The sequence below is a fragment of the Ochlerotatus camptorhynchus genome, unplaced genomic scaffold (assembly GCF_037179485.1).
Source record: "Ochlerotatus camptorhynchus isolate MF236.1 unplaced genomic scaffold, CSIRO-AGI_Acam_v1.1 ptg000192l, whole genome shotgun sequence".
Classification (NCBI taxonomy): Eukaryota; Metazoa; Arthropoda; class Insecta; order Diptera; family Culicidae; genus Ochlerotatus; species Ochlerotatus camptorhynchus.
Window position 1 is genome coordinate 3727934 of NW_027040682.1, and position 25264 is coordinate 3753197.

General features: G+C 40.0%; 1 long non-coding RNA gene across 1 annotated transcript in view; it reads right to left on the reverse strand.

Moving 5' to 3' along the window:
• Positions 1 to 230: 230 nt before the first annotated feature.
• LOC135702394 (uncharacterized) overlaps positions 231 to 25264 on the reverse strand; it is a 102029-nt gene continuing 76995 nt past the window's right edge. Inside the window, exon 4 of the long non-coding RNA XR_010517698.1 lies at positions 231 to 634. This is a non-coding gene — a long non-coding RNA (uncharacterized LOC135702394). The remainder of the gene's footprint in view (positions 635 to 25264) is intronic.

Genomic DNA, 25264 nt, shown 5'->3' on the forward strand with positions numbered 1-25264 from the left:
TCTGTTCTTGATACCAAAATTTGGTTTAGCCTGACATAATATCAAGAAGTTGCATGCGAAATACTATCTAAATAACAAAAAAATATATTTTGATTCCAAAAGAATACCTGTGTGGTAACGATTTGGTATTACATTCGCTTAATTTGGTATTGGAATGATTTTTTTTCCCTTGATTCGTTTTCGTTGATCTTGTTTTCCGTACTGAGTACCAATGCTACCAACGCCAAGCTCCCATACCTGAACCCTACCTATCGACCCATCAAACTTATGGACCGGGGACTAACGGCTTTTCTTCCTTTCGAAGGAAGGCGTGATCAGAGATTTTATGTCTCAGAAAATCCCGGTGACGCCGACTGGAATTGAACCAAGCCTTTTTGGGGTGAGAGGCAATCACGCTTACCACTACACCACCGGCGTCGCTAGTTGGTATTGGAATGAAATTGTGGGAACATTTTTTTCGGTACTATTCTTTAATATTTTACCTCTTATATCAGGCTAATCAATATGAATTTATCGGTATCGAGATATCCGTTCCTGATCGGGATACATTTTCTTAATCGTAATTGTCATAAGTTTGTTCTTCATACCTTGCTCTAAGATGACTTAGGCACAATCATCAGCATCAAGTGATAATCTGAAAGTAAATAGAGAAAAAGGCGAATGTTAGATGTTTTCATTTGGTAAAAATTAACTGAATTTGTTGAATAAAACAATCGAAAATGTTCGATTCCTCAGAGTTGCTTCCCGCTTTGAAGATTCCCCTTCAATCCAAACAGCCACCAAACACAACTCAAACCGATGCAAGGGCCAATATGTATTGCGGCAGAACGACAAACCACTTTGTCACATTTCACTTGAATGCAGCATATATTTTATTATAGCCTCAACTTTCCCGTACATAAACCAGATACTGGAACTTTTTTATTTCTCTTTCTTATCGGGTGGCACACTTTTCCTCACTTGATAGTTTTGTGTGTTTCGAAATCGTTTTTCCGCGTTCTGTTTTCCTTCAAATGCCTATTCTATTCATACCTGCACTGCCTACTGACTGGGACAAATGCGAAATGCTGGTGAGAGTCCGGAATTGAACCCCGTAAAACGGAACCACCAAAGGCGGTTCTTTCGGAAAACTTATCCGGGTTCGGGTGGGGCGGGAAACATTTGAGCCAGACAGGAAATACATTTGTATGTTTCGTTCGCTTGCTGGCACTGAACTGGTACCTATAAGCTTCTCGGTGTGTTACACTTTGCGAGCTGAGGCAAGGATTAGAAACATGGGGCAGCGGTTTTCGAAGAGGAAGCGGAAAATGCCAAAACTTTCGGGACGGGCGTGTGGATTATTTATGCTTTAATATTAGCGGCAAATGTGCGGGTAATGGGGTTAAAATGCAACCGTTTCTTGATAGGAAGTTCAAATTTAAACGTGAAATCATGTTTTGTTCTGACAAAAAGGCGAATAAGTTGCATTATCGTTGAACAAGAAATGATGGAAAATCGTGCGTATGTGATGGTAGAAAATCAAGTTGAGAATGTGCGGCGGAAATTCACTTTTAACTGGCAGAACCCCAAGGGAGCAAAGTGCGTGGCGATGTTGTGACACAGCACGCCTGTTCCGTTGCCAAGAAGCGTGCTTATTCACAGCATCGCCACGCACTTTGCTTTCTTGGAGTTCTGTCAGTTAATTGAAAATATCAATAATAGGCTGGTTTGCAATATAGTTGCAGACCATTCTCCAAAAATTAGAGCTAATTTTGGTTACGATCCCATGCTGTACTGATCATTTCAAGACCAACAATTGAAATGGCCTCAACTCCTTTTTGTAAACAAACCTTGTACGGCCATTTTCTCACAAACCGAAACCTACATTCGCAAACCTAAGCCACAATCGGGTAGAGGAGAAATTCCCCTACATGTTCATTATGTTGGTGTCACTTGGCGGACTTCGGTTCGCGAGAAAATGGCCTTACAAGGTTTGTTTACAAAATGGAGTTGAGGCCATTTCTATTGTTGGTCTTGATTTGAAAGAAAAGCGAACTTTTTGTTCTCTTCGCCCCTAGTCTTGCTACGCTTTAGATTGGAAATCACAACATAAAGTGATTTTCTTATTGCATGCGACTTATTAACACGTAAATTGACTGAAAACATTACAGTGTATACCACCAACACATGAGCCATTACAGATAGAAAATTGTGTTTCTTCAGCAAAGTTGCTTCAAATTAATTGTTATATAACTTTGAACAACATTGTACCGCTCTATCTCAAATAATAAAAAGGTTGAAATGTATAACTCTCACTCACATCAAAAGAATGGCTGAACCGGTTACAGCTATCCCCCCGAAGGACGCGTTACCCACTGAATTGCACCCACCGCTTTTTCTCGGCGGGGTTTCAACCAGTCGGTCTGATTTTGACGTAGGACTACGTCTTTGATTTCTATAGGGGGGTACACTTTTTGAAAATCAAAAATGGAACATGTAACAAAATTATGAAAGATTTGGAACGTTATTAACTCAGCTGCTCCTGAACCAATTTCAATTATTTTATCACCTATCGATCAGAAATATTTCTACGCATCTGTTAAATTTAAGACTTTATCATTTTTCAAAATGTCACTATTGAAAATTGCACGAATGTGCAACTGTTGCTATGATAATTAAAATTAACATCGATTGCCTGTGAATAGCGATTTCCCTAACACAGATTTCAAAGTTGAATTTTATCCGGACTCACCAAACGGTGTTTATTCAATCATCGCGTGGTGAGTGGTGGTGTACTTCAGAACACAACGAAAGGCTCCCAGCAAGCTAGTTATGAAGGCTGCCTCAACCGCTGATCGGATTCAGTCCAATCACCGTGTGTGGTGGTGTCGGGTTGTCTGCATCAGCAGCAGCAGTGCTTTCGGCGCGTGACGTTCAACATTGTTCTCCAGTACACAACAAAAGCCTGCCTGCAAACAGCGAGCAGCAGCCCACATGAGCATCCATAAAAGGAGGAAGAAGCTACCCGATCCTTAAGCGAGAGCGTGGCTTGGAAGATGGATCGATCGGTGTTGGCACATTTTTGCGCGTCGCTCAGGGCTCGATGTGTCCGGAGAATGTGTTCCAGGCGGGTCTTGATGACGCGGGAGAGAATTTTGAAGTCGACGTTGAGCAGGCTGATCGGACGGTATGCTCTCGCTGTTAAATCGCTACCTCTCTTTTTAACCAGTACGATAGTGCCATCGGCAAATTCCGAAGGTAGCTCATCCGTCATAGCTTCATTGGTGACGAAGTAGAGCTCTCGATAGATGATGTCGAAAGTTCGATGGTAAAACTCTACCGGTAGACCATCGATACCCGGCGATTTTCGTTTTTGTGACGTTCGGATGGCATTTTTCAATTCGTTGATGCTGATCTCTGCCACAAGAGCAGCGTTAGCTTCGTCGTTCTCGGGTACTGCTCTCTCGGTTTCAAACATCTCCTCCGCCGCATACAAGTCCTTGAAGTATCGGAGCATGTGCTGCTCGATCTTCAGGGAGCGCTCGCTCTGCAGCTCTGTGATGATTGTTTTTTTACGTCGTCTATCACCCAACTGGAAGGTGGATATGCTCTCTCCAGCTACGAATGTTTCATTGATCCGAATGAAATTTTGTGCGAAGCGCCGCTGCAGCGTGAGCATTTTCGCTTTCACGCTGTTGATAATCGTCAACATGCCTGGATTTTGGTAGTAGCCATCATACGCGAGCCTCAATTGCGCGTAGAGACGTTGGTATTCAGCGTTAAAGATGCTGAATGTTTCGCTTGACTTCCAGCGGAAAAACGATTTAATTTTTGGCTTCGCGTATGAGATCCACCATGCCATCCAGCTGGGGAAATTCCTCCGTTGGCGGGTCCAAAACTGCCACCGGACTTGGAAATCATCGATGTTTTCGGCAGTCAAAAGATGAGGATGGAGGGACCAGAATCCACGTCCTTGTTCACGACCGAGGTGCGGAAGGCAAATTCGCGCTGTAAGAGCTTTGTGGTCTGTGAACGAACATACGTGTGTGGCGGCACTTCGCAGATGCTCGCAAAGCCCATAGCTTACATACATGCGATCGAGCCTGGATGCCGCATTGTATGTGGGTGCGGGGGTGGTGGGATATAGCTTCAGCCACAGGTCTTGAAGCTGCAGCTGCCGTACGGTCGCTTGGAGCGCCGGACTTGTGTTTGAACTCGTGGAGTCGCTCGGGCAAAGCACGCAATTAAAATCGCCAGTGAGGACGACGTGTTGCGTGTTGTGCCGAAGGTAATATGCGATCGTGCCGTTGAAGAATCTCTCTCTTTCCGCACGACCAGCTGTCCCCGATGGCGCATAGATATTACAGAGAGTCGTGTTTTGCACCTTCAAAGCGATGAGGCAGCCATCCAGGCTCTTCTCCACATGCGAGAACTGAATGTGGTCTTTCAGCGCGATTGCCGTTCCTCGCCTTACCTGGTCCACATTGCAGACAATGTTGAAGCCAGGGAGAGAGAGCTGATCATTCTCCACCTCCTGGAGGAATACGATATCTAGCTCCAGCGTTCGTACAAAGGTCCGAAGAGAGTCAATTTTCGTTCCGTTCGTGATATTGTTGATGTTGATGGAGGCGAGGTTGTAACTGGAGAACTCAGCCATTACAACAGTTGGTTACTCCCATCTCGCTTGTCGTCGCAGTCGTTCTCCAACCGAGGCTTCTTGCCTGGTGGTCGATTGCGGAGATGCCTTCTTGAGCTGGACAGACGAATCTGTTTCGTTGCCATCGGACTTGCCACTAGCAGTTTTGCGATCCACACCGCTGCTAGCAGGGGACTGTTGACCTGTAGAGGGAATCAACGACCCGCTGTCCGATGGGGGAATCGAAGCCGAGGAAGAGGCTAGCGTGGGAAAATTCTGTTCGTTGCGCATCGGTGGTAACAATTTCTGTTGTCGGTGGGAAACTTGTTTCGGTGGCGGCATGGTAGCCGAGTTGACCGAGTTTGGTTCGAACCGGGGCCGTGCAGCTTGGTTCGAAGTTGTTTTGTTTTGATTCGCACTGGGAGCGATTTGGTTCGAGTGTGTGTTGGTTTGGTTCGGAGTATAGTCGGCTTGAGATGTTTTTTGTGAAGGCATCTGCTTTGCGGCATCGGCGTACGACTTTTGTACGAGCATTTTTTTTTATTCTGCACGCAAGTAGCCCCGATGTGGATGTATTCGCGGCAGTGTCGGCACGTTTGTAGCTGCCCGAAATACGATATATTCGTCACTTCACCGTCGATGGTGACCCACGACTCGATGTTACGATTCACTTTCATTTTCGCTATGCGGACACCGGTCGAAATACCAGGGAAATCGATATCGGCTCCACATCGTTGCTCGCGTACTGATATGACGTCACCATACCTTCCGAGAAAATCGGCGATTTTTTGGTCCGACACCTCGGACAAATCGAAGAGCCTCACCTCCACTGCTCCATCCTCCAGCGTGATCCTTAGCGGATACTTTTTTTCGTCGACGGTAATGTCGTGTTGGTTGTCATGTTCCTCGCAGATTTGTTGCGCCAACTCTAGGTCGACAACTTTCACGAACGAAACACCGAGAGCTCTGCTGTTCTGTATACGTAGCACTTCACCTTGTTTCAGACCAAGAACGGTCGCACAGAATTTGTGGACTTTGGCAAGGTCCGGTTTCTTCGGCACATTCGAAAAATCTATTCGAAAGGTATTTTCTCGACGGCCCATCGCGGAGTCGTTTGGAGGACGCGCAGCGACACGGAAAAACGGCTCAGCGATGAGCAGAATATGAAGAAAAACACAGTTAACACTGGAAATTAGTTCGTGTTCGACTTCCACGAGCGATAGCAAAAACGCGTCTGTTCAGCTCGGAAGTTGAGCGCGAAGTTGCACCGCACCGAAGAATAATCTTTGCCATACAGCTGCACAGCCTCGAACAGCTGCAAAGCCAGGGGTCCGCAAATAAACTGTCGAGAAAAATTTTCAATTGCATTGATGAACCATTGATGTGCGGATCATCTGACGACCAAATCATAAGCCATAAGACATTACGATTGGAATTATAAATGCAATCTACAAGATGGTGGAATCCATTGATTCAGACACTGCTATGGATTGAGAAAGTATCAGTAGCTGCCAACGTCACAGCAAGTACGTAGGATTCACCGGAAGGAATTGCCACAAACTGCTGCAAAATCGACATGTTTTGCAATCTGATGGAGCCTTGAACTGGCTAAGAACTTTAAGTAATCTTATCGTTCAATTACCGTATTATAATGCTAAATTATATTGCAGGCACTCGATCTATTTGATCTTGTCTACAAGGGTTGTTTTCAAGAAAATCTATTTGAAGATTGCGTAGAAAAGGTTGACAACTTTTCTAAGACGTGCATTGGCGTAACTAATGGGGGTGCCAGGGGGGCCAGGCCCCCTCCAGAATTTTTGGTGTTTGTTTTTGACTCACCGGTATTTTTTCAAGCTTGTTCAGATCAATGCTACTATTTAACAGTGATTAATAAAATTGAACCACCAACAAAGATTTATTAAAGTCCTTTATGTTGATTTTGTTATGTTCTGGACTATAAGAACGAATTTTGAGAAATTATATTATATCAAATCGATGGCAATAAGACGTCTTCAGGCTCTAAAAATTGGCCATGAGCCCAGGAAACTTCGTAAAACTTCAAATAGAAGTTCAGGGAAGATCGTAGAAATTAAGTAAACTTGGTAGATATTCTGGGAACTTCAAAAACCTTCAGAAAAACTCGTAGAAAAAAGGAACATCGAAAAGTTCTGAAAACTGCGTAGAAGTAGAGAATTCATTTAAATTTGAGGAGCTTCGTAGAAGTTAAAGGAACATTATTTTATTTTAGGGAAGCTTATTATTGATCGGGAACCTCTACATAATTTCAGTTTTGTTTAGTCTCATGGACTTGGAATAGTTTTGGAAATTCAACAGCAAACTTTGTATAAGACTTTCGAGTTTCGTTGCATTTTGAGAAGCTGCGTAAAACTTCATATAAGTGTAAGGAATTTTTTTAAAAGATCTAAAAACAGTTCAATAAACTTCTAAGAACTTCAGGGATCTACGCCTAAGTTTAGGGAACTTCGTTGCAGTTTTTCAGAGATCTTACTCCAAAAAAGCTCCATGAACTTCTTGGAGGTTTTGGGAACTTCGCTAAATTCAAGGAACTTTCTAGGTTTTACAGAATATTTGTAGATGTCTTAGGTATCTTTCCAGAAGTGCAAAGATGTTCAGAGATCTTTGTAGAATTTAAAGAAATGGAAAAACAATATGGAATGTGGAATAAATTCAGGGAACTTGAGTTGAGGAAATTTTGTAAAATCTAAGTTTTGTAGATGTTCAGGAAACGTTGCATAAGTTACAGGATATGCTTTCAAACATCCTTCCTAGACATCAGGAAATATTCGAAAGATCTCCATATAGTCCAACATATTAGTAAAGTTCACTGGATATTTGGTAGGTTGTAGGTTGATCAGGAAGTATTCAAAAGTTTTCCAGCTAATGGAATCAGATGGAATCTTGAATGATGAATCTTGATTTTATGGCCATATTTGTACATTCTCTATAGGGAAGACCCGTGCCTTGGTGTTTGAGCTATATTGTCACAAATTTGCACTCCTGCAGCTAAATTCTGGGCAGAAATTTCAATTTCTGCATATACCTAATGTATGTATGTATGTATGTAAGGTAGCCACCATCCCTTCAAGACTTGTCTTGTATGCAGCTCCACTTAATAGCAAGATCAATTTGAGCTACCGATCTGAATTCACTATATCGCTGTATGAAGGGCCAAAAACGGAGGGGTGGACCCGTAAGCAGAGACACTTACGCGAAATCCACGGGAATTTAAGAATCTCCTTCCAACGATACGCTCCAACAAATCGAATAACACAATTCGCAATACTTATAAAGCTTCCTACTGGATGGTTTGTTGAGAAGGGCGCGTCAATCGCCCTGAAACTGTTGGAGTAGAATTCACACCACCACAATCGAATCGGTAGGATAAAGAAAATGATAGTGTTTATTCCCTCCTAGACTCCGGCTGTCAATCATACCATCGTCCAGTTTCAGTTTGAATGATACCCTGATGCTCCCTCCCAACCCAGTATTTATTTATATAATGAAAATATATGCAATGCAGAAATGAAATACATCAGAATATTAAAACATGACATAATGAAATACATTTATATGGATAATATAGTTGCTACTGCAATGAAGAAGTATTTTACATATAATAAGATGCAGCTCTATACCTCCTCAGCTCACAATGGCAGGTGGATGCAACACTAAAATGTATAGGACATATCAAGCAATTAAATATATTTTGCTAAAATGATACTAACAATAATGCTAAAAATTGTGATGAATAACTAACATGACTAGAAATAACCTGCTTAATAATCATACACATATAATATTATTTAATGTTGTTATTTCCTCTGCTTCATCAGCTTCATATTCATTTCGATGACTTGCTTGGGTAAACTGAAATATGAAGCTAAAAGTAATAGTATATCATGCAATGTATAATTTATATACTATATGTAGTGAAATGCAAAATGTATGTATGTATGCAGGTATCTCCTTAGGACACAGACGTCGAAATTCCGGATCCATCACGTCGAAATATAATTAATAAAATATAACAAAATACAAGTGGCGTTCCGTAGCCTCGCTATTTACCTGTGCACCAACTTTCAAAACCAGTTTTAATGCCATATTCATATTCGAATCGGTTGAAAATACACTCAATCTTCTAGCTTACTCGATATCTATCTATTGCAAGCAGTATTTTGATTATTATTTATGGTTTGAGAGTTGGTGCACAGGTAGATCGAGGTTTAGGAAATGCCACTGGAAAATACAGACAACCTCGATTTTAGTTGTCCCGGAAATTTTCATCATACTTATAAAATTCCCTGAAGACGACCCCGCATTGATCATTTGTGAAGTTCTCGGAATATCACATAATTAATTGGAACTCTTCGACAGTTCCTGTAATTTTTGTATAATTAATGAGACTGTTATGAAGAGCCCTGATCATCCTCGAAGTATCGGGAACTTCTCTGAATTTAATGAAACTCCCTAAAAATCTATAAACTTCTCGATAGGTATCTAAACTTCCTTGAATATTTCTTTTTAAAAATTTCTCGCAAATTCATGTAACTACTTGGAAGTTCTCTGATCTTCGCTGAAGTTCCCGCAAACTAGTTCTTTAAACAGGCATGAAAATCATGGAACTCCCTTGACATGTTTTTGCATTTTCCTGATGTCCATGTAACATCCCTTACGTTTCCGAAATTTAAATGAAGGTCTTGGAACTTTGCTGAAATTTCGGAAATTCCCTGCGTTTCTCAGAACTTCTTAATCATTGCTTCAATTTCCTTGAAATTATTTGAACTGCCTATACGTTCTCTGATCTGTCCTTATGTTATTAGAGCATCCTCGAAGTTCTCTCAATTCTATCGAAGCTATTGTTAATTCCGGGAAATAAATAGAACTGTCCTTAAAATCGTTAAAGTTCCTTCAAGTTTCCGAAATATTTCTGAAGTATTTTTAAGTTATCAAGACTTCCCTGAAATTTCCGAATCTTCAAAAGGGCTCTCGGATATTTTCTGAAGTTTATGGAACTGCCCAAAATTTATCGGATCTTAGGCTTACAGATCTTCGAACTTCCCCGCAATTCCTAAACTTTCCAGAAGTTCTCGGAGCTTCCCTGAAGTTATTTGATATCTCTGAAATTCCATAAAACTCTCTAAATTTAGCTTCTACCTCATACATCTTTGAAATTCTCTCCCTTAAGTTCTCTAGATATCCGTAAATTTCTCAGACAGTCTTAAAAGTTTCTGAAGTATTCCTGAACCTAATGGAATCGCCTTGAATTTCTTGAAGCTTTTCTGAAGTTCCCAACCACTTTCAGAAGTTTTCGGAACTTCTCTTATGTTCCCGCAGTTTGCTTATTTATGAAACTACTCGGAAATTCTCGACATTTCTTTTCATTTCTCACATCGCCCTGAAGATTTCTAATGTTTTCTGAAATTCTCGGAACTTCCCTAAACATCTTGCTATTGCCCTGATGATGTTCCTGGAATCCTCCATAAATTAGTGGAAGTTTCCAAAAGATCTTCAAACTTTTTTGAAGTTCCCTGAACTTCCATGAGTTTTTTTGAACTACTGAATTTTTCTTAAGTTTAATAAATTTCCCTTAAGTTCTTTGGACTATCCTTAAATTTTTCGAACTTCTTGAAGGTTTCCGGTATTTTTTTTTAATTATTGGAACTGCCATAATATTCTCGAAACTAACCTGTAGTTCTTGCAACGTCCCTGAAGTTCTCAAATTTTCCTAATATTCATGGAAAAGCAGTGATTTTATTTTTAGTCTCTTTAACGCTCTTGGGTCATTTGTGATTCGTCCGGGGATGAGATTTGAACTCGTGACTTTGGCGTGAGATTTTCGGAACTGCCCGCTCTGAACCAGTAAAACTGGGAGAACCGATTATTGCAGGTAATCCAAAGAACTTCAGGGAAGCTTTTTTGAAAGAAAAAAATTGAGATCTTCACAGAAAACCACAGGACCGCTGAAGAATACCCGGAAAACTGGAGAGAAAGCCTTGTTATACCGTTACCGAACACCAATGTCGGGACCAAGGACATCACTGGGTTCCGTCCCATTGCACTGACCTGCTGCATGGCCAAAGTCCTGGAACGGATGGTCAACAGGAGGCTGAAGCAATATCTTGAGGCCAAGGGGCTGCTTGACCATCGGCGTCACGCCTTCAGGCAAGGGTATGGCACCTCCACCTACTTCGCCACTCTTGGGGAAGTCCTGACCAGGACCACGCGGAAATCGTCTCACTGGACATCTCCAAAGCGTTCAACCGAACATGGACACCAGCTGTATTGAAGAAGCTTGCTGATTGGGGCCTGAAAGGACACATCCTTCACTTCGACCGGAACTTTCTGACCGATCGATCTTTTCGGGTTTCGGTCGGTCAATTTCTGCATATACCTAATATGTATAAATTTCTTTCTTTTCGAATATCATTTTTAATTAGTTACAAAATCTAGAAAACATATGGGTTTGGGATCACAAAACTATTTTTATTTTAACATTAACAATGTTAAGGATTGTGCATCTGCAGTATATGCATGTACGTAATTAGTGGATTTGTTAGTTTTTTCGACGCATTTTAACAATTCTTGACATTCCCAGTTTTTTAAATAATTTCTTGTTAAAAATCAACAGCATTGCTATCGATGCGTAGAAATATTTCTGATCGATTGGTGATAAAATTATTGAAATTGGTCCAGGAGCAGCTAAGTTATTAACGTTCAAAATCTTTCATAATTTCGTTACATGTTCCATTTTGAGTTTTCACAAAGTGTACCCATATATAGAAATCACTGGCGTAGTCCTACGTCGAAAAATTGTGCATCTTGAACATTTTCCTACGTCCTAAATGTAATAAATTTTATTCTGTGTGCACTTTACCTTGAAGCAGCCCGAATTTTATAAAATTATCAAATTCAAACTCCTAGAATTTATTTTTTTTCCTGTTGGGTACATTACCACTGTGACCATTTATTTGATCTATTGTAGTATATTCCCCGGTTTCTTTTGTTAACCTTATTAGGGTGAAAAACTACTATTAGAAATAATCATCAACGCTTTACTTTAGGTATATTCCCAGCAAGGAATTATGTGTCGTATGAAACGCACTATCTACTAGGAGATAAACACCATATTTCAAAGGGCTGTAGTTGTCCCTTATCAAAGAACTTTACCCTTCTGTTAAGAAGTGCTGCACAGTTGCACAATAAATGTTCGGAGGTTTCTGTTTCCTCGTTACAAAACCGACAAATATCATCATCAACTTTTTTAATTTGTCTTGGATGATATTTGGCTGGACAGTGCCCTGTAATTAGTCCTATGTAAGTACATAGGTCTTTCTTTGAGAGGCTAAGGAGTTTTTGTGTGATTTATGCATTTGGCATCACAAACTCCTGCTTGCATAGATAACCATGGGATCACGATAGGCGACTACATACAACGAGTGGAGATAGCGGCCCGGAGGGGGGACCCAACAGAATGGAGAAAAACGGAGAAAAAACAAAAAAGAAGAAAATGAGAAAACCCAAAAAAAATATGAAGGACGACGGCAAGACGCCAGAAATTGAAAACGGAGGAGCGAACGTGTTCGCAAGGAGCGGGATATTGCAGAGATCACCAGTGTTGAACCTGGAGGCAACAGCGAGTTCCAACAGCAGCAGTAAGCCCCAAGGTGAGCAGCAAGGACACCAAGGAGAGCTAGGTCTTATGCTAAGCCAGGTGTTCACACCGAAATCCAGCAGTAGCACACCCCAAGAAGGATTGCAGCTTGGGAAGACCAAATTGATGGAGGTCAGGAGGAGGATCAATGAACTCCATGACTTCATCAAGGATAAGAGCAACGTCCACAAGGCAATAAAGGAAATGGTGACGGGCATCAAATCCGCCATTATTGCTGCCGAACGTGAACAGGATGCGCTGAGGACTGCGCGTAACTGCCGAAAGGGCACTGATTGAGGCCAAGGAGAAAGCAGAGTGCTTATTGAACCAGCGACCGAAACGGATGTGTTTTGTTTCTTCTGTGCTTTTTTTTGCTGCTGAAAACCTTTTCGCATGCGTTTTGTTCTCGAGTGACTGGAGGTGAACTGGTGATCGCATTTAAAAGTTTTGAATACCGTGCGTGATTTTTTTTTTTTTTTTTTTTTTTTTTGATCTCTTGTTGCTTATGCAATGGTGCTTGGTGTGGTCTTGCGTTTTTCTTTGTTGCCCCGTACAACCTCTATCACGCTGATATATTTTTCTGTTGCTGCGATGAGCAACTTCTTTGTGTGGTGTTAAAGAAGACAGTCCGAAAATACATGACCTTGATTATGCGTGGAGTGCGTTCTTTTGTACGTACGAGCTAGAAGAGCGTTATCAGTGATTGCGGTGGTTCAAGGAAAATTAAATAAAGCATTTCTGAAAACATGACGCTGCAAAGTCTCTAGGCCAAACGGGTGAGATCTTTCCATTTTATCTATTTATATTTAATTTTTTTCACTGATTTATCAAATGCTCTATATTGACGAATAGAGTTGCCAAATCATTCACCCTCCCACTAACACAACTCTTTCCTTCCTGTGACACCTATGAAGGTAGTATGGGTTCCCTGCACCTTCTTAAGTAGATGTTGGATTAACTTTCCCTCCCTTCCCCTGCGATTGTAAGGATGTGGCCAGGTGTATAATGCGATGCTTCTATTGTAGATTTTATTTTCGTGTGGGGAAAATCACTAATCCCAAGTGATATTTTCTGCGTCAACACTCGATATTTTCTGCAAAACGTATTAGTTGACCATTATATAGCCACCCACGATTTGTACAATCGCATATGCTATGCTATGCTATGCTTTATGCATTTGGCATCACAAACTTTCTTGATTGTCGGGCTGTGATAGTATTATTCCAATTACAATCTATCATCATCTTTGTCCAGTTCCTTAATTCCATCTTGATGGAGCTTGGAGAGACCCCACAGAATGGTTCAGGTCCTAGAAATTGTTTAGATGATCCTTGCCTGGCTAGTTCATCAGCCTTTTCATTACCTTCTTCTCCACAGTGTCCTGGCACCCAGTAGAGATTTACTGTATTGTTATTAGACAACTGTTGAAGTAACTGAATGCATTCCCATACTAACTTGGAAGTACATGTAAATGATTTTAAAGCATTCAAAGCTGCTTGGCTATCAGAAAAAATGCATAGATTTGCATGTTTATATTTTCGCTTTGAACACACAATAGTATCATAGAGGTAACTCTAAGACCAGAAGGTCCCGAAGAAACACGAGCTCAACTTTTTGGTTCAGCTCTGGTACTCTTCGGTCCCAAGCTAATTGATGAACCCCTCGAAACATACACCCAACCGGTGGATGTAAGATTCGCTTACAATTATGTGGGATTCATCATCAGAGGATGTAAGTGGAGACCGCATGAACCGACGATGCGATATACCTAGCTGCGGTCCAATGCAAGAAAATTGGAGACCAAAAAATGTAGAGTGTATTAGTGAGGTAAATTAATTATGTCGACAAAAAAATAGGAAAAAGGTTGCCGACTGGACTCGAACAACGAACGCTGCGGTTATCAGACCTGTGCTTTCTCCACTGTTCTCTCGATGCCTCTGAATAAGGATAGCCTAAAAGCAAACAAGAAGCGCTCATTTCCTCTCACACTCGACTTCGTATGCTTTTTCTGTTGGAGAGATTCGAGGCAAGTGTGTGCGTCGTTCTACCATGTTATACATAAAAATCAAGGCAAATGCTTGCTTGTGTTGGTGAAAGCACAGACAGAACACGAAATAAAAAAAAGGCAAAAAACCATTACATCGCCTGCAAGGTCAACTTCGCTGCGATGTTCATATACAGAGGATGATAGGAAATGGAACTAACATTCATTGTAATAGATTTTTGGTTTGCGTGTAGGAAAATCCACTAACCCCTCATTTTATCTGTCATACTTTGATAGCAAATAAAAACAAACAAAGTGAAGTACTGGAAATTATACTAGAATGGGGTACGTTAAGTTTATAATCAATTGCAACTCCTAGATATTCGACTTCAGGTGAAAGTTTCATTGATGTCCTTTCCATGTGAAGACCAGTTATTTTTATGTTTCTTCTTTTTGTGAATGGGATAATATGTGTTTTTTGAGGATTTATGCTCAATCCTTCTGACTTGCACCAAGCAATGGTGTAATTTATGGCTTGTTGCATCCTTGCATCCTGTTTGTAATAACATCGTCATATTTTCCCCGAACAATTATTACAATATCATCTGCAAACCCGATTATCTCAAAACCCTGTGATTCTAGATTTGTTAGTAAATCGTATACTACTAATGACCACAGAAGTTGAGACACAACACCCCCTTGTTGGCATCCTTTAACAGCTCTTACTGAAATAGATGAGCTACCGAGCTCAGCCGAAATTTCACGTTTTGAAAGCATTTCACTAATCCACATTGACATTGTCTTTGCCATAGAAGTGTGTGATGCGTTGTCAAATGCTCCCTCAATATCGAGAAATGTTGCAAGCAAAATTTCTTTTGATTCAAACGATTTTTCAGTTTTTGAAACAAGTGTGTGTAACGCTGTTATAGTTGATTTTCCTGATTGATAAGCAAACTGATGGCTGCTAAAAGGATTACTTTTCTGTGTGTTGATCTATAAGCTTTTCCATGATTTTTAGCATTACGGATGATAAGCTTATTGGTCTAAACGATTTAGGTGAAGTCTTATCTTTCTTGTTAGCTTTCGGAATAAATACAACACGTACTTTTCGCCATGATGACGGTATAAACCCAAGAATAAGACTTGCTTTTTTTTTAACTTTGGTTCCTATGTCTGAGATTTGACTGCTCAATAAAAAAATCTAGTTACAAAATTCATGAAATTACCTAACCCTGAGAATTTTCTTAAGTTTGACATGCTTACATTTACAAGATCCGGACTGTGATGTTATTACAAAAAAAAAATGAACAAACGATCATTGCTTGTTCAAAGGTCACAATCGTTGTTATGGAATAAATATTATCAAATTTATTGTTTCACTATTTAAATAATAGTAAGCCTCAATGCCATATTATTGGTCACAAAAAAAATGTACCCAAAAATAAGTTGCCTTGGACGCAATTTGAGTGAGTTTTTAATAACCCGTAGGTTTGCAAAATAAAAAAAGTGCAGTAGGCCCCCCTTCGGCCCTCTTCAGATAATTTTTTTAGCTACGCCAGGATTGCTTACCCAATAGCTCCAAATTCCATGTTTTTACGATACCATGTCCCAGACTTTTTTAAAATCTCTGGAAGTGGTTTGAGGAGCAAGTCAGTGAAACTGTAAATTTCGATTTTCAAATTATATGGAATCGTGTCAATGCACCAGAAACCTCTGAAGTATATGATCGGCAGCTTCTTCGTGCTGTAGTGATGTACAATAGTGGACATTTGTAGACTGTTAATTATTTTTAGTTTTATTTTAAGCCATGCTTGTTCACAATTGAATTCAATGAATAACCATTAATATTAACTAAAACATTTTTTTAAATATCACAAATTAAAAAAAAAAAACAATCTAAATATTTGTCATGGCTACCTAGATAACCGTAGAAATGACTAATGCGATATCCATAAGATTCAAATCACATAAATAGGATAAATTTTTAAATGTAATGTTTTGAAACAAATGTTCTAGACCCGATAAAACATTTCGAGGTTAGTCTCATTTGAAATTGGAGAGCATAAGCTTTTCTTTGGTGAGTGTTTTAGCGATACTGATTTTTTTAAATTAATGTTTCCTACCAGAGACACCGTGTCCGTTTGGTGCTAAACTACACTAGATTAAGAAAGACTAAGTGCGGGTTGTTCTTAATAGGCCAGACATACTGTAGTTAACCCTACTTGTATGCAATGTTGCCAATTTTTGCGATATTTTATCTGAGAGTAGCTTTGTTATTGATAGATATTTATTATAGGTTTTCCAAAGTTTTTATATAATTTAACGCTTTAATGGCATGTATCCGGGCAAAGGTCTGCCCTGTTTTTAATATTTTCTTCCATTGCACAGCCCTTCCATAAACTTATTTATTGGAAAGAAAATCGCAGTTTTTCATGGCTTGAACAAATAAATTAAAGCACCGGCACCACAAAAGCAGCCATAAAAGAAACTTCCTAAATTTAAAACGTACCACTTCTGCACCATTTATCACTATCAGCGAAAATAAAAATGAAAATTACGCTCAATGCACCATTTCTGCGTCGCTCGTTTGCTGCCTCGTGTTTATGTGGCGCAGCATTCATGATGCAGTTTGGAAAACTACCGCCATTAGGCCGGGAACTTAAAGCCCAAACTTTGCGTGTACTTGTCGTCGTCGTCGTCATCGTCCTACCGTCTTACCGGCACCCATCCACACTCCACAAAAGTGTGGCGATAAAATCAACGGAAAGAATAACCAGGGGAAAAAATCTAGGGCTTAAGCCCCATACCTACTGGGTAAGACCAGCAGACCGAAACTTTTTTTTTGCGCTGGCTATGCTTGTAATTCCTTCCGGAGCAATCGTGACCAGTGTTCGACAATCGGATTGAACTTTTCCTGCTGCCTTATCTGCTCTGCACCACTTGAATGTAATAATTTATTAGGAGCGGAATAATATGTAGAAGCCATCATCGCTCACGAATCGTCAAAGCGACGACACGGCACCGGGAGTTGATTTAAATGCTAATGGCAACAAAGTTGCATCCTCTCCTCCGGAGTTTCCCAATGAAGTCAATATTAATACCCACCGACGATGGCGACAGAGGAGCCCGATGCAAGGGGAATCTGCAAACTGCATCAATTAATTTCCATTGCCATGGCAGAGCATTCCGTGGATGGATACGTTTCTCGTAATTTATCCAACTAGATTAATTATGAGCCCAAGTGGCAGGTGGAAGAATAATGGGGCTTTTCATCAGTTTTGAAATAATTGAAAAAGTTTAACCACGCTGCGCGAAGAAAGTTGACAATTGCCATAATTTTTGTTCCACATTGGAAAAAAAAAAAAAACACAAAATCAAACGATCTGCATTACGTGACTGCATGCCTCTGGTACGAGAGCCCGGTGCAGTCATGAACGGAGTGGAAAGAAGTAAATTATCGACCAAAGCGAAAGCCACTTTCTTTGCAGTTTCCTTGCATTCCGCGAACATATAATAACGATTATCAAAATGAGCTGCAACCATGCATAGTAAGTATTAAAATTGGAGTAAAAACTTCCAATTAAAGTGCACGTAGGAGGTCAGCGAACAAAGAACCTCAATTTCAAATCGGGGGGACGAGGTGGAGGTCAAAATGATATGCACATATTTGAAATTAAAACAATAATTTTCACGTAGTTGTAGGCGCGATAGAGACAGGGAGAGTGAGGCTTAGTTCACTTACATCGCTATGATGGCTATGATGGCATGATGTTGGGGCGACGAATGAATTGCATTGGTGGTACATGCTGCAGAGCTCCCAGTAGGAATCACGTGACGTAGATGCCCAGTCGTAAATTACTACCGTTGAGTCCGTGGCCGTCGTCGTGATAGCAGCAGTTGAAAATATGCCGCAGAGGGACCCTTAATCAAGTGGAGCATGGAAAAAGTCAGTCAACTTTTAATTTTTTCGCTCGGTGACGACAGCTCCAGGATGGTGAAGCAGGTGCACAGTCCCGCACGATAAGGAGCGTTTGTTGGCAAATGGTATGTCAGCGTATTCGGTAAACTTTTTTTCGGTATAATTGCGGAGGGGTGATGCGGTACTATTTATGGTGGTGTGTTATCAGGAATGCGTCACTGCATGGCATGGGAAGTGTGTCGAACTTTTTGAAGGCTTTCATTACGCTGCTCAAATGATAATGCCTGCACTGATAAACGTCCTGCTGACCGTAGCTGCAATCAATGGCACGATAGATTATATTATAGACTTTTATCTTTCAATAATTTTATATAACTGTATTTCTAGATTTTTGTCATTCATCTTCAAGATGTAAATTTAAGATATACTTTGGTACAATAAGACTACTCAATAAGCGTATGGTATTCGAATAACAATAGAAAATATTTTCAAAAAGGAGGCGGATAAAATCGGGTAATTACTGTATTCAGTTTGAATGCAAACTTAAAAAAAAAATAGAATATTGGTTCCCTTTTCTTATGGTTTAAATGGTCATATGACAGGGTGGCGACAGACCGCATCGTGCTCTCTTGCCGTGCGGATCTATTTGCTTTTTGATAAAGGAAATGTTACTGCAACCTAAAGCTACAAACAATTTAAACAGCACTTTTCAGTGCTCAATATATCTGTAACATTTCAACCTTATTCGACTCTTATTCCTCTTCGATCCTTGTTTGGACCCTACCCGAGGTAATCCTTCTTGGATATCGATTTGGAAATTTCCTCTTCGATCCTTCAGATTCTTATAGTAATCTGCTTGGAAGTCGATTTGGATAAAAGAAATTACTGCCGCCATGGCGCCTAAGCGCAAAAGAAAAGGGCAATCTCTTAATCCTCCTTCTGATGAAATTAATTTGAGCAATCAATCATCTATCATCTATCGTCCAGGAAAAATTCTAGTAAACTTTCCCGGCTTAATGCCAAGAAGGAAAAGATCCCCCTATTGTGATAACCACTTCCGATTTCCATGCTCTTCGCAAGGAACTTTTAAACTTCGTGAAATTCAATTTTTTAATGCAAATTTTCCGTCGGGGTGAATGCCGTGTATTGGCTAAAATCTTGGGCGGATTCAAACGTCTTCTCAAGTATCTTACTGAGAAGCAGCACAAATTTTTTGCTTTCGACACCAAAACTGAACGTGTGTTCAAGGTTGTCATCAAAGGACTGCCCAGTGGTGAATCCCTGGATCAGATCAAAGATGAACCGGCAAAATTACTTGGAGTTGTGCAACTCCAAGTAATCAAAATGAAAATGAAATCCCGTCCTGGCGATTCGCACAGCGGGATTTCTAATGCTTTTTATTTAGTTCACTTCAAGTCTAGTGAACTAAACAACTCTAAGGCCTTAGAAAAAGCTAGCCTTATGCTTCATGTCCGAGTGAAGTGGGAACACTTCAGGGAGACTGGAGGAAATTTCCAACACCTCACCCAGTGCCGTAAGTGCCAGGGATGGGGTCACGGAAGCAAAAACTGCTACATTCCAACTAAATGCATGAATTGTGGTGATTCCTCTCACGCAAAGGACGACTGTCCTGTGCAGGAGGATCCTAAGAAATTTAAATGTTCAAATTGTGGTGAAAATCACAAATCCAATTTTTGGGTATACAAGACTTGCAAAGCGATTCTACAATATTGTTCTAAGTGACAGGTAGGAAATGATCCACGTTTTCGACCAGGTACAAATTCCTATGCTGTTAACAACGGTCAGCGAGGAACAAATTCTACATTCGTACCCGTAGGTACAAATATCACCCCTGCTTCAAATTATTCATCTATACCTGTTCCCCTCGCTGCTAACAATGGAGTAAATGGAGCTACCTTTGCTGCTATCGCAGCGGGTTGAAATCAAAATACTAGCCAACATAATTCTAACAGAAATTTTGATAATTGTGACTTAGGAAGCATTACTGCTACTAAAATGGAATTTTTACATAAATCTTTAATTGATATGATTACTGATACGCTTAAAACTAACTCCACCTAGGTTAGAAGGAAATGTAATTTATTTTGGATTTGGAAAAATAAATAGGGGTGGTGGGAGCGATTGTAGAATCTATTTGAGGTTTTTCAATTTTTATTGAAACGGTTTTGAGCGTTCATGGAACACCCCTCACCATCCCTCTCCAACGGGGGGGTTTGGTGAAGAGAGATGATAAAACCGATTTGTACCTTCCTAAAAAAAAAGTTGTCTAGCTCGCTGTCTACTCTCTATATGCAATTTTTCACACTGCCGTACTCTAAACGGAACTATCAATTCTATACTTTCATCTCCTCCTCATCTATCGTATAAAAATTACCACTTAAGTCTGTTTTTTTAAATTAGCATGTTAAACTATGTAAATCGTTGACTTCACGCAGAAGTAATACTTAACATATAGTCAAAGTATTTGAGTATATTTTGTAAAAATGTCAACCTTTTTGATGAAGGTATTCTGATATATCCGGATATTTTTGAAGATAATTAGTTCAAGTAAACCTTCACCATGCAAAGGGAGCAACTGCTGTACTTTGTAAAAGATTCACATAGAGAAAACTGGTCATTTCCCTTATCCAGGAGCCATGGACAAATAAAAGTAGGATATTAGGAGTTCCTACAAAATCTTGTAAGTTAATTTACGATGAAGGGCAATTAGCTCCAAGAGCTGCAATTTTAGTAAATGGAAGAGTAAATTTAGTTCCTATAACAAAATTTACAAAAAGAGACATTGTTGCGGTCCTGATGGAGGTTCCAACAACTCACGGGAAATCGGAAATATATATTGCTTCAGCATACTTTCCAGGAAACTTGGGAGATGTACCTCCACCAGAAGTAGCGGCGTTTGTTTCATACTGCAAGAAACAAAATAAGGCATTTATAATTGGCTGTGATGAAAATGCTCATCACACGATATGGGCTAGCACGGACATCAATACCAGAGGTGAGTACCTTTTAGATTATATTTCTAACAATGATATAGATATATGTAACAGAGGAGATGCTCCAACCTTTATAAAAGCAATTAGACAAGAAGTTCTTGATTTGATTTTGTGTAGTTCAATAATCTCAGACAAAATCAAAAATTGGCATGTGTCAGACGAAATACCTTTGTCTGATCACAAGCAAATATTATTTGAATGTGAGGCTGCTCACACAAACTTTTAGAGATCCTAGGAAAACAGACTGGGAGCTATATAATTCAGAGCTAGTGGCAGGAAGAGACACGATAGCAATTAGCCTATACACTTGTGAAGAACTTGAAAATAGTTCTAAACAACTTTCAAATTTGATCCAACATGCCTTTTATGAGAGTTGAATCGAAAAGAAACGCTCTACAAACAGAGATGTACCTTGGTGGAAAAACAGGCTACAGAAACTTCGTAAAAAGCCCGGAAGCTTTTCAATAGGGCTAAACGAACACAACAGTGGGAATCCCTCACCGCTTATAATCAGGAAATACGGAGATCAAAGAGGATACACTGGAGGCATACATGTGAGAACATTGAAAATACTCCAGCAACTGCTAGGTTGCAGAAAATACTCGATAAAGATCATTCCAATGGTCTGGGCACTTTAAAAAAAAGAGGATTGCTCTTTTACTACTTCTACAAATGAAACGTTAGAGTTGATGATGAGCTTGAGCTTGATTGACCGCCCACGGTTGCTATTCTGTTACTGCCAGATCAGCTGTAATTACACAGAGAACCAATAGACGATGCTTGGGACTAGCAATCATCCTCAATGTGTAAAATCTGGTGATCTTAAATTAGGCAATACCAGCGCCGGCCGCGCCCGAACACAGGTCAAGAAAGGAATGGGAAGGATTGTGTTGACATGAAACTCGCTTTGATGGAAGCCGAGAACACCTTTGCACTTCCACGAGGAATCACTGGGATGTTGGATAAGAGGGTTGGGTTTGCAGCAGAGTTCGTTTTGGTAAACGATAAGCTGAATTGATGTCCTAACGATCATATAACGCGAAGAAGCTTGGGACTAAACCCACGATCTTCTGCTCAGTAAGCAAAAATGTTTGCCACTAGGCAGACGAGCACCTTTTTAAGGGGGTATTCCCGATCTTTTTTTTCAAAAAATCAAATTTTTTTTTTACGTTTTTTTGTACTTTAGACTATATACTTTCATCCCCCCAAGCCGTTTTCCGATCAGCGAATTCGGTGTCCAGGCATAGCTGACTAATGGTAAGAACCCCCAAATGGTTTTAACTAAAGTCAAAACTTTAAACGCGTTTTTCTCGAAACCACATTTTTTTTATCGGGCGAAGATTTTTCTCAGAAACTATAAGAGATATTGACTTGAATCTTTGCGCATTTTGTTTCTTATTAAATTCTTTGGAGCTTCTCCCACTTTCAGCCAAAAATAGTAACATTTAACATTGTTTGAAGCACCTTAAAGTTGCAAAAAAGCGGGCTAAAAATCGCCTGTTTTTTCATATGGCCGCCATTTTGTTAATTTGCAAGATTTTTTGCTGCCAACGGGAGAAGCTCCAGAGAATCTTATGCAGATTATTAATTTCATCACGAAATCTGTTTCAGATGAAGCCGTTCCAGAGAAAAGTCTTCGCCCGTCCAGGCGTTTGCGGCGAACAGGGGTCTGTTTGTCGCAATTTTGTGACGTCAATAATGTCTTTTTTTTATGTCGAAAAAAATTATTTGTAAACTTTAATGTTCAATAAACAAGAATCCCAAAGAGTTAGGCGCATTACTATTCATTTTCCTTGAAAAAAAAATAAATTGAAAAACAGGCCGAAAAAAGGCAAAAGATTGGGAATACCCCCTTAATCACCGAGTTGCTGTTATTACCATGCAGTCATATTAACAAATAAAGCGATTGACGAATCTTGAATGTGGATAAGCCTGAGATTAGATTCATGATGTTCTGCTCAGTAAGCAAAAACGGTTCCTCTAAGGCCACCGAGCCCCTCAAATCACATAATACCGTTGCTCAAAGTTGTGTATCCATTCAATCCCGGAACCAACGACAACAACGAGTTTCGCAAAATACACGATACACAAGCGATTTTACAATAAATCTCTTTGATATGTAAGGACCTGGGACCGCGTTTTTCTGCTCAGTAAGCAGGCCACTGTAACCGACGATCTTTCAAATCCGAAAACTAAAAACTACGAAAAGTACTTAGGCCTTCATTAAGTTCCACTTTCACGCGACGTTCAATGATAGGATTACATCTGAAAAATCCAAATCTGGCCAACGCCCACCCTAAACCTAAACCTGTTCTAATCCACCTGAAATGACTAACGAATGAAAGACTTTGACTACCCAGCCATGCAATAGTCTCATTCTGTGCCTTATGGCAACTTGATGATTCTATTGCGCTCGATATTGCGTAATCGGTTAGTTACCACGATAGTTGCTATTCAACAACTCGACAACGTCCCATCGTCAACGCCTGCTATGAGAATTTCCCATTGCAGACGCCAACGAAATGACGTCATCGAGTTATCGATCAACTACCCTGGTTATCGCCTGGTACCTTATAGCACGATGCTAGGAGGCGAACCGGAAGAATCGATGAGCTACCTCTCCCCCTGAAACGTTAGAGTTGATGATGAGATCACATTTTCCATGTTCTATTATTAATTCAAACGAAGACCAAAACGCAACGACAACAGCAATTGGTATCGATGAAACCAGGACGGATATTCATGAAATATTGAATGAAACGACTGAGTTAGACAGAACAAGAGCTGATGCTTGCACTTTGCCCAACAACATCTTTACTGAAACAAAAGTTGAATGGGCGATTGGCTCCTTTGAACCTTTCAAGCCACCAGGTAGGGATGGAATTTTTCCTGTACTACTACAGAAGGGAAAAGCGGTTTTAATGCCTATTCTAACAAAGATATTTTGAGCCAGCTTAATATTAAGCTACATACCGACAGTGTGGCGAAAAGTGTGAGTTATTTTTATCCCCAAGGCTAATAAAAAGGATAAAACTTCACCAAAATCCTTCAGGCCAATAAGCTTATCGTCTATTTTGCTAAAAATAATCGAAAAAACAATAGATGAACACATAAAATCATCATATCTAGTTACAAATCCTCTGAGCAAATATCAGTTTGCATACCAGGAAGGTAAGTCATCAGTAACAGCTTTCTATACGGTTGTTACAAAACTAGAAAGATCTTTTGAAGCAAAAGAAATTTCACTTGCTGCATTCCTTGACATTGAAGGTGCATTCGATAATTCATCTCACGATTCAATGACTACAGCTATGATGAAACGTGGTTTCGATCAAAGCATTGTAAATTGGATCAATGAAATGTTATCAAAAAGAGAAATATCAGCGAACCTTGGAAGCTCACTCATCAGTGTAAGAGCAACCAAAGGATGCCCGCAAGGAGGCGTGTTATCACCTCTATTGTGGTCTTTAATAGTTGATGATCTTCTCAAAAATTTAATAGCCCAAGGCTTCGAAATAATTGGCTTCGCAGATGATATGGTCATAATTGTACGTGGCAAATATGATTGTATTATCGCTAACAGAATGCAAATTGCTTTAAATTTTGTCTCATCATGGTGTGATAGGAAGGAAAGGATTAAACATAAATCCTTCTAAAACTACTATCGTGCCATTTACGCCAAGGAAGAAATTTTCATTAGACAACATAAGATTGAAAGGCACACTTTTGGAACTTTCTAATGCTGTCAAATATCTTGGAGTAATCCTTGATAGCAAACTTAGTCGGAATATGCATCTAGAGCAGGCAATAAACAAAGCTACTAATGCTCTATGGATATCCAAATGAACATTCGGTAAACAGTGGGGACTGAAACCGATAATGATCCATTGGATTTACTCGTCAATTGTGTAACCCAGGATTACTTATGGTGCATTGGTCTGGTGGCCAAAAACAAAAGAGAGTGTTGCTCAGAGAAAGTTAGAAAAACTCCAAAGGTTAGCAACTCTCTCAATAACAGGTGCACCATCGAAGGCATTGGATGCTTTGCTTTATATGCTAC